At 43.8% G+C, this 9,632-nt stretch overlaps 1 long non-coding RNA gene across 1 annotated transcript; it reads right to left on the reverse strand.

Annotated features, from left to right (window-relative positions):
• Nucleotides 1-2,569: 2,569 nt before the first annotated feature.
• On the reverse strand, nt 2,570-3,701 carry LOC113023383 (uncharacterized). Its single transcript, XR_003272564.1, has 3 exons — nt 3,576-3,701; nt 3,434-3,500; nt 2,570-2,636 (listed from the first exon to the last, which is right to left on the reverse strand). It is a non-coding gene; the product is annotated as an uncharacterized LOC113023383 (long non-coding RNA).
• Between the last annotated feature and the right edge of the window lie 5,931 nt (nt 3,702-9,632).

Here is a 9,632-nt window from a genome sequence, read left to right on the forward strand (position 1 = left end):
AGATGCAGCAGCAGATCTCAGAGAATGACTCGGCCTCTGTGTGGAAAGGTTTTAGGAATATCACAAACTTCAAGCCTAAAACCCCCCACTCCACTGATGACTTGCTCTTAGCCAACACCCTTAACGACTTCTACTGCCGTTTTGACGAGCCATCAGGCAGCCTTCACACCTCCAACGGCCCCAACAATAGAGGCACTTTGGACACTAATTCCCCCACCTCTCCCCCCTCCATAGAGCCATCACCACCTTCAAACTGTTCACCTACAACACCCCCCTCCTCACCCCACACAAAAGAAGATTTCACACCACCTCCTCCCACCACAACTCTTCATATTCATGAAGCAGATGTGAGGAAGCAGTTTAAGAACCTGAATGCTCGGAAAGCTCCCGGCCCAGACGGCGTGTCTCCTGCCACCCTCAGACACTGTGCAAACGAGCTGGCCCCAGTGTTTTCTGGCATTTTCAACTCCTCACTGCAGGCATGTCATGTGCCTGCCTGCTTCAAGTCCTCCACCATAATCCCTGTCCCCAAGAAACCTAAGATCACTGGACTAAATGACTACAGACCCGTGGCTCTGACATCTGTGGTCATGAAGTCTTTTGAGCGCCTAGTTCTCTCCCATCTCAGGACCCTCACGGCCCCCCTCCTGGACCCCCTGCAGTTTGCATATAGAGCCAACAGGTCTGTAGACGACGCCATCAACATGGCCCTACACTTCATCCTGCAGCATCTGGACTCCCCAGGAACCTACGCCAGGATCCTGTTTGTGGACTTCAGCTCTGCCTTCAACACCATCCTTCCAGACCATCTCCGAGACAAGCTTTCCCAGATGAATGTGCCTGACCCCATCTGCCGGTGGATCACTGACTTCCTGACGGACAGGAAGCAGCACGTGAGGCTGGGAAAGAATGTCTCGGACTCCCGGACCATCAGCACCGGCTCCCCTCAGGGCTGTGTTCTTTCTCCTCTGCTCTTCTCCCTGTACACCAACTGCTGCACCTCCACCCACCAGTCTGTCAAGCTAATCAAGTTTGCAGATGACACCACCGTTATTGGACTCATCTCGGACGGGGATGAGTCTGCCTACAGGAGGGAGGTTGAACGTCTGGTGTCCTGGTGCAGCCACAACAACCTGGTGCTGAATGCCCAGAAGACAGTGGAGATTATTGTGGACTTCAGGAAGCACACAGCCCCACTCCCCCCCATCATCCTGACTGACACCCCCATCACCTCTGTGGACTCATTCCGCTTCCTGGGTACCACCATCACCCAGGACCTGAAGTGGGAGCCCACCATCACCTCCGTCATTAAGAAAGCCCAGCAGAGGATGTACTTCCTGAGGCAGCTGAAGAAATTCAACCTGCCAACACGGACGATGATGCAGTTCTACACTGCAATCATCGAGTCCATCCTCACCTCCTCCATCACCGTGTGGTACGCTGGAGCCACTATCAGGGACAAACAGAGACTGCAGTGTGTTGTGCGCTCTGCTGAGAAGGTGATTGGCTGCAGACTCCCATCTTTGCAGGACCTGTACACCTCCAGGACATTGCGGCGTGCAGCTCGGATTTCAGCTGACCCTTCTCACCCTGGACACAGTCTGTTTGACCTGCTCCCCTCAGGCAGGAGGCTCCGGTCCATTCGCACCAGAACCTCTCGCCATAAGAACAGTTTCTTCCCCTCTGCTGTTGGACACATGAACAATAACCATATGACTGTTCCCGCTACTAACACATGACCCTACGCTGTGTTCACTGCATCATTCCATGATTGGCACTGATCACCACCTGCACTCATGTATATATCTTTCAACGTAGCACTCTTAATTCTTATTCTCATGTATATATCTCATGTATATCTCATGCACATATCTTTCTACGTAGCACTTTGAATTCTTATCCCTACTTTTATTTTTTCATGTCTATTTAAGTGCTATTTATGACACTATGTTTGCACTGAAGCACCGCAGCAATTTCCTAATGTTGTAAACCTGCTCAACATTTGGCAATAAACCCCTTTCTGATTCTGATTCTGATTCTAATATACAGTCGCTAGCACACAAGTAGCTTTACAAATGAGTAATGACCACACAGCTGAAATAGTAACTCAGTATATGCACATTACACATGCATCACAAATCAGATAGTTAAGGTTATAGTATGTGTAACACCTGCTTAGTATAGTAGGGTTAAACTTATAGACTAGATTCGAGAGGAGTAAAATAACTTTGAGAGAATTGAGTGTTGAACAGCCGGCAGATTTATTACAATGTTACAGTGGTGCAATAACCCAATGTAAACAGCATAGAAAATTAACAGAAAATCAACAGAGAAGAGCGCTCTTTTGAAAATAACAACAAAATAAAATAAAATAAGTAGTCTCTTTAGAGCTGACTCCTGATGAGCAGGATATTGGGAGTTCAACTGTTTCCCAGAGAAACAATCCGTATCAAGTAAGCAGTTTTTGTTCTTGCTTATCTGAAATCCTGCGATTCGAAGTAATTCAGACTGTAGCTCTACTCCTGCATCCAGAACAGCTGGCCACACTGCTTTTGGATTCGCCACGAGTTTTCACAGGGTCTGGCTCGCCATCCATATCCAGAACCACTTCAGATCCAGGATCACAAAAAACCAGTCTGCACATACAGTACAGAGCAATAAACAAAATAGTTCTTAACAGTTTTTCTAAATAAAATGAGATCTCATAAAGTTTTCAAAATCAAGTACACTGTTGTTTTAACATTGTTCTGTCTCTATGAATTCCATTTGTATTGCTTTACAGCATTACAATCAATTGTATTTATATACCCCTTTTTAAGGCATATGTAATCATATCATGAAATGTTTGTAACGTAACTAGTTTTAAATGGTAAATGGACTAGTTCTTATATAGCGCTTTTCCACTCTTCTGAGCACTCAAAGCGCTTTACACAACTTGTGCATTCACCCATTCACACCCATTCGCACAAGCACAACTGACATTCACACACATTCATACTCCGATGAATGCATCGGAGAGCAATTTCGGGTTAGTATCTTGCCCAAGGATATTTGGCATGCAGACTAGGGGAAGCCGGGAATCGAACCACCAACATTCCGATCAGTAGATGACCTGCTCTACCACCTGAGCTACAGCCACCCACTTATTTACATGTATTAACCTATAACTGAAATTACAAAGTGCAGGAAAGGCACTGGACAACATTTATGGCTAAAAGAAAAGTGCATCCTGCATTAGTTTTGCGCATTTGTGAAGATGCCCAATCAAATAGACAATAAAATAAAATACGACATTCCATTTCACACACAATTCAAGTACTCCGACTGGTTTTAGCTTTTTTTTAGACAATACAGAATTCGCACTGTTGCAGTGTTTACCACAGGTAAAATTAGCATAAGTTTTCCTGCTAACTTATCATCTCTAGTAACTCACCGGAATTCCCAAGAAACAAATACACGCTCTGCCTGGTTTTGGTCGAGAGTAAAACACATAAAGGCCTCTGAAAAGTACATAACTTTAAGTTAGAGACTGTTGAAAATACTTTATAACACTTATTTTATACCGAAAGACTCACTGTGTAGCTTGTTAATTGCTCTCGGGTGTCTTGCTCCGTTTTGCCTAGCTTAATGCAGCAACGTGCTTTTGTTGCATTCACTGAACTACGGAAAATCAAAGTGTGTTCAAGGGGTGTCGGAAATAATAATACCGGGTAAAAACAAGAAAATACTAGTAACCATGTCTATAGGGGTTACATATGTAATGAAAACTTACAGGCATGCGTGGGCAAAAGTTTCACCTCCACTGAGCACTTGTAGCAAACTAGCTGGGCATAACAACTTCCCAAGTACCAACTGTGGCCACAAGAGGGTGCCAAATCATACAAACAAAAGCATATTAACACATTAAAGTTATACCAACACAAGTTTAGTGAGTTTTGCCCCTTTTCTTACTGGTGGGTAGCCTGCAGTAAGTTTTGTTAAGGGCTTCACAATCTTTGAATAATCTTTCACAAACCTCCGATAATATCTGGAGAATCCAAGGAACGACCTAAGTTCCTTTAAAGTTTGTGGTCTTGGCCAGGTCTTGAGTGTTTCAATCTTTTGGGGGGTCTGTTTCAATGCCATTTTGAGAAACAATGCGTTCAGGTACACACCGGCTCATCCTTTGGCGGCCGCTTATCGGGGCCTGAAGCCTGGGGCTCCTCATCTGCCCTCATCTGGGACTCTCCTCAGCTCTCTCTGGGATAGTGGCGCAGCTGCCCCTCTGTTGGTCTTCCTTGGTCTCTTGTGTTCTGGGGACCTCTGGATGTCTGAAGTCTTGATGTCCTCCATACCTGCTTCATGCCCTGGAGGACGGGGCTGTGGCCCCCCCACACCCTCTAGCAGATCATTACATGAAGGAACCTTTTAAAAAAACAAGCGCGTCCATGCTCACAGGTTTACACACGGGTGATCACACCCACAAACTACACCCTTTTTGGCTCCTACCTCAAAGCACACTGTGTTCTGTTGATCTTATGTGCTGCACAATAATGTTTAATATTTAGTATTTACTGTCATATTCCCATATATCATTGTGATGTTGTTTATTCTATTACTCTTGTTCTCTTCTGCTTGTTTTCTTTTTTCTTTCTCAACAGGTGATCCAGGTGATCGATATATGCATTTTCTTTTTCTTTTCTTTTTTTTTTCTGCCCATTCTGTTGGTTTTTGTTTTTTGCCCTTCTCCCCTGTCCCTCTTCTCAGCTGTTTCTCTTTCCCTCTTTCTTTCTCCCCTTTTTTCTCCCAGTCAAGTCTGTCCCGTATTCAGCAAGTGAAAATAAAATAAACAATAAAAGGTGAATCAAATGGACCATTACGGCAAGGCTGGGATGGTCAATTTGGTAAAGTAAATCCGTTGGGCATCTTTCTTTGCCTTTAGACAATAATTCTGATGGCAAAAAACCAAACGGGACAGGCGCAAAAAAAAAAAAAGGAAAAAAAAAAAAAAGAGAAACAATGTTTCCCAGATAGCGCACTGATGTTTGGAAAAAACGACACTTCTCTGGTGACAACTTGAGGCCATTTTCTCGCAAGTGATTCAGGACGTTAGCAAGCCGCATTCCTTGCTCCTCTAAAGTTTTGGAAAAGACAATGATATCTTCTAGGAAAACAAGTACTTCTCGCAGGTTTATGTCACCCATGCACTTTTCCATTAAGCGCTGGAATGTGCTCAGCGCGTTGGTGATCCCCTGCGGCATCCGATTCCACTCCCAAAAACCTAATGGACACACATAAGTGGTTTTATGCTTGTCACTCTCATTCATTTCAATCTGGTAACATTACCCAATCTCGATGCATAAGCATCCTTGATTGTTTGCATGTTTAACTTCCTGTTATCCACCCACAATCGAACATCACCATTTTTCTTTTTGACAACAACTATGGACGAGGCAAATGGAGACTCCGATTCGCGAATGATGCCAGCCTCCAAAAGCATTTGGAGATGACGTCTTACGGCCTCATAGTCTTGTGGGTGGAGAGGACGTGGTCGATGCTTAAATGGGGTTTCATCCTTGAGTTTGATGCAATGTTTTACTTTTGTTGCATGGCCAAAGTCAAGGTCATGATGGGAAAAGATGTCAGAGTAGGTGTTCAGTTTCTGGGTTATTCTAGCTTTCCACTCTTCAGAAAGTGGAGAATCGCCAAAGTCAAACTTCAGATTTAGGCTTGTGTCACTATTCTGTTTGTTTGTGGAATCTGCAGGTTGTTGTTGACTTAAACAGCTAGCAGATTGAAGTTGACTATTTGGAATGTTTTGGATCGGAAGTATATCTTGTGGAACACTGAGTTCAGCAATGACCCAGTTGGTTGGCAAGATGATATCATGGTTGGTTTCGTTTCTGAGTACAACTGGGATTTTGCGTGGGGCATAAGATGGAACGGTAATGAGACGACTGTCAATGAATATTCCACCTGGAAGAGATGAACTCGTAGGTGGCTCAAGTAATGCCCACTTTTCAGTGTAAACATCACTGACACTTGCAAAACCTTGCAGGACAACTTTCTGACCAGCAGGGATGACATTTGAGTCACTACCACGTAGTTTGACTAGGCCAATTTGTCCTTCTGAGTTTTGTCTGTGCCTGATCTGCAGGGTTTTCAGAACTTGATGGTAGCCAGAGTAAGGATTGGCCATGAAATGAGATTCACTGAGAAACTGCTCATATAGTGGGTCAAGAGTGTTTGTACCAATCAATACTGGTATGTCACTGTTAGAGCGAACATCTGGTACAATCAGGGTGAGAGTCTCAATCTCTGGTTGAGAGGAAATGAACTCTTCAGGAAACTGCACAGTTAAATGTATTTAACCTGCATATGGTACTGTCTGACCATTAGCTCCTTCTATCTCCAATATGTCACTGATTGAATGTATAGTTTGGTCTGATAGGTGCTCGTTATAGAATGACTGGGACACGGTAGTCACTTGTGACCCAGTGTCAAGCAAAGAATTACATTCAACCCCATTAACCTTAATGTTGGCTGTGCTCTTACTTCCAACCAGCCCTTTTGGCGGTTTCCTTGTCTGTGCAAGCTGGTGTTGCTTCAGTGACAATTTCGATTGGTTATTGTGGTGAGAAGTGGGACTTCTACATTCATCTGTTCCCATTTGTCCCTCAACAGGAACACTTCTTAGTTTAAAGAAGAGTTGTCACCTGTCAAGTTGTCTTTATCTGTCTGTCTTTTAATTCTTTTCTCTTGGTACTGACTAGTGTGGGATTTGGGGGGGTCATTGCAGTTGTTAGCAATATGTCCATCCTCACCACATCGAAAACAATACCAAGGTTTGGGTCTTTTGGCAGGGACAGGCTTAACTAGTGGGTGCTTTTGAGAAGCTGCTCCCTCTTTTTGTTTGTTTTTTTTCCCTTGTTGCCTTATCATCATTTAGCCTGGAGAAATAGTTTGCTGCTTTATAAGAAAGCCCTCCGCAAAGCCAGAACATCTTACTATTCATCACTGATTGAAGAAAATAAGAACAACCGCAGGTTTCTCTTCAGCACTGTAGCCAGGCTGACAAAAAGTCAGAGCTCTTTTGAGCCAACCATCCTTTTAACGTTAACTAGTAATGACTTCATGAACTTCTTCACAAATAAAATTTTTATCATTAGAGAAAAAATTACCAATAATCATCCCACAGATGTAATATTATCTACAGCTACTTTTAGTACCATTGATGTTCACAAATTTAACAATCCAATCAGGGAACAGATGGATTTGGCAGTTGGAGAGGTGCTTTATGGAGCTTTATGGAGTAGACGTCAGCCAATCAGAAAGCACGCTGTCCTCTGTCCACCATGCTGGATTCACCACTACAGGGCATAGAGAACCATGAGTTCTCATACACAGAGTTTCAGGGACCACAGAGTTCCTTCAAAGCTTTGTTTAGTATATTGGCACTGTGATTAATGGGGAAATCAATGTAGACACAGAAATTCCTGATTCCTCATTAGGTGCAGCAGCAGAAAACAGGGTGAACAACCATTTTAGCTAATGGTAACACTGCTAGCTAACTAGCTATCCAGCATAAAGACACTGATAATCATGCTGCTCTGACAGGAGCATTTGACAGACATTCAGTCCATATCCTAGTAGTGTCTTCTCCCTCAGTTTCTCCCACTGTTGGCAGTAAAAGAGGACTGTTAGTTTACCTCTTACTCCAGTTTCGGAACCACAGCACTGTCACTCATGGATGTCTAAATCTTCCGTAGTACTTTCATGCTGATTTACACGTTTATTATGCTAAAAAGAAACTATACCAAGATGGTGTTATACTGCAAATGCATGCTTGATTGCTAATGGGTAATTGCATGAAACATTTGACATATTCAACATCTATAAGCATCAATCTATAAATGCTCCCCTACTCCCACACTTCTTAATAATATCACTCCAGATCAATCCCAGATGTTAAAGTTACGGCTTACAAATAAAGAAGCACTAGTTTTATTATGCTTTTCTGTTTATTATGTCAATTTTTCTGTTCTCATTTGTTCTTTGTTATTAATGGCTAATGTCTCATGTGACCTAGTTAGTTTAAAGCAACACTGGATTTTGTTACTACAGGACACATATGGTGCACTTCTACATATTTATTTCTACTTTCCATTAACAGTTTAAAGAAAGATTTTCCACAACTTTAAGCACATTTCATAGAAACACTTTGTTTGCACACGACAGGTTGCTTTCTTGGTCTTTTTCTATCCTGTCAGTGGAAGTCCAACCATCTTCCACCATCCACCATCCCTGGACCTGTTGAAGTGAAAAACAAACAAGTAATTTATAGATTTACATTTACATCATTGTGTTGACTGCATAAGATGCATGATAACAGTCACAGTTTCTAATTGTGATCAATTTTGTGTGATCTTCACTGCACTAGCCATGGTTCTCCCTGTTCCTCAGACTCGAGGTTGCTCATTACCCATCTACTGACCCCGACTCACACTTTCATCATGTTTCATGACTAAGCACCTAAATGATTTCCCACTGTTGACTGCCCTCCAAAGCCCCACTCATCCTACACCCTCTTGCTTTCCTTCATTTATCTTCAGCAGCTTAGTTTTAAAAGAAAAATGAATGTAAATTTATCCCTTTGCTTTATTTGGGTTGACTTGCAGCCATACCATATACTGTATGAGTGACTTAGAGATACCTCTCACTCTATCTCAAATGTAAGGTTTGAGCCCCGTCTGCCTCAGGGACTCCAGGACATACTCCAGGAGATACTGGAAGGTAGCAGCGGCTATGAACAAACCAAATGGAAGTGTAACGAACAGGTACAAACCTTACAGACTGGAGAATGCTGTTGTTTCCTTGGACTCTGCAGACAAGGGAATCTCCCAGTAGCCCTCGGTTAAATCCAGTGTCGTAAAAAAACGAGCAGTGCCTAACTGGTCCAGGAGCTCGTCGACCGAGGGCAAGGGATAAGCATTGAACTATGACACCTCGTTCACCATGCGATAGTCCAGACAGAACTGCATAGACCCATCTTTTTTCACTACCAGAACTATGGGGCTACAGCAAGTGCTGTGTGACTCTTCTATTACTCCCAGCTTCAACATTTCATTAAGGGTGTGTCAGGCACGAACTAACCACAGCCTTCAGTCTATGCATTTTTCCCCAGTATCTAATTTCCACCAGCATCAAGGGATATTTATAAATATCCCCATGCACACACTTCACCTCCACCCACTCTAACTTCAGCAATGCCCCCGGGCGAGCTAGAGGCAGGGTCTGCGTACAGCCCAAAATCCACCAGAGCCTGGCATGTACCCTCTTGGCACCTTACTGGTATGCAGTACGTCTCTCCTGAACTGGGGGAGGGCGTCAGAGGGCCAGCGATGTGGAAAACCTGTCTCACCTCCGTTGGCGGGCAGTCCCGGCAGAGGTGTCTCAGTAACCACACCTCCAGTTCTCCTGCCCCGACGTCTGTGCCACTGGTGAGCTTGGCGTGGGGTCTATAGCAGCCGGGACCTGTGGAGAGAAATCAGAGGAAAAGGGGTTAGTGGACTGGAAAGACCTCAGCTTCACGGCTACGGGGAATGAGGGATTTCTATGTCTATGTTGATTTCCTCATTAATCACAGAGCTAAT

Source organism: Astatotilapia calliptera, chromosome 6 (assembly GCF_900246225.1).
Source record: "Astatotilapia calliptera chromosome 6, fAstCal1.2, whole genome shotgun sequence".
NCBI lineage: Eukaryota > Metazoa > Chordata > Actinopteri > Cichliformes > Cichlidae > Astatotilapia > Astatotilapia calliptera.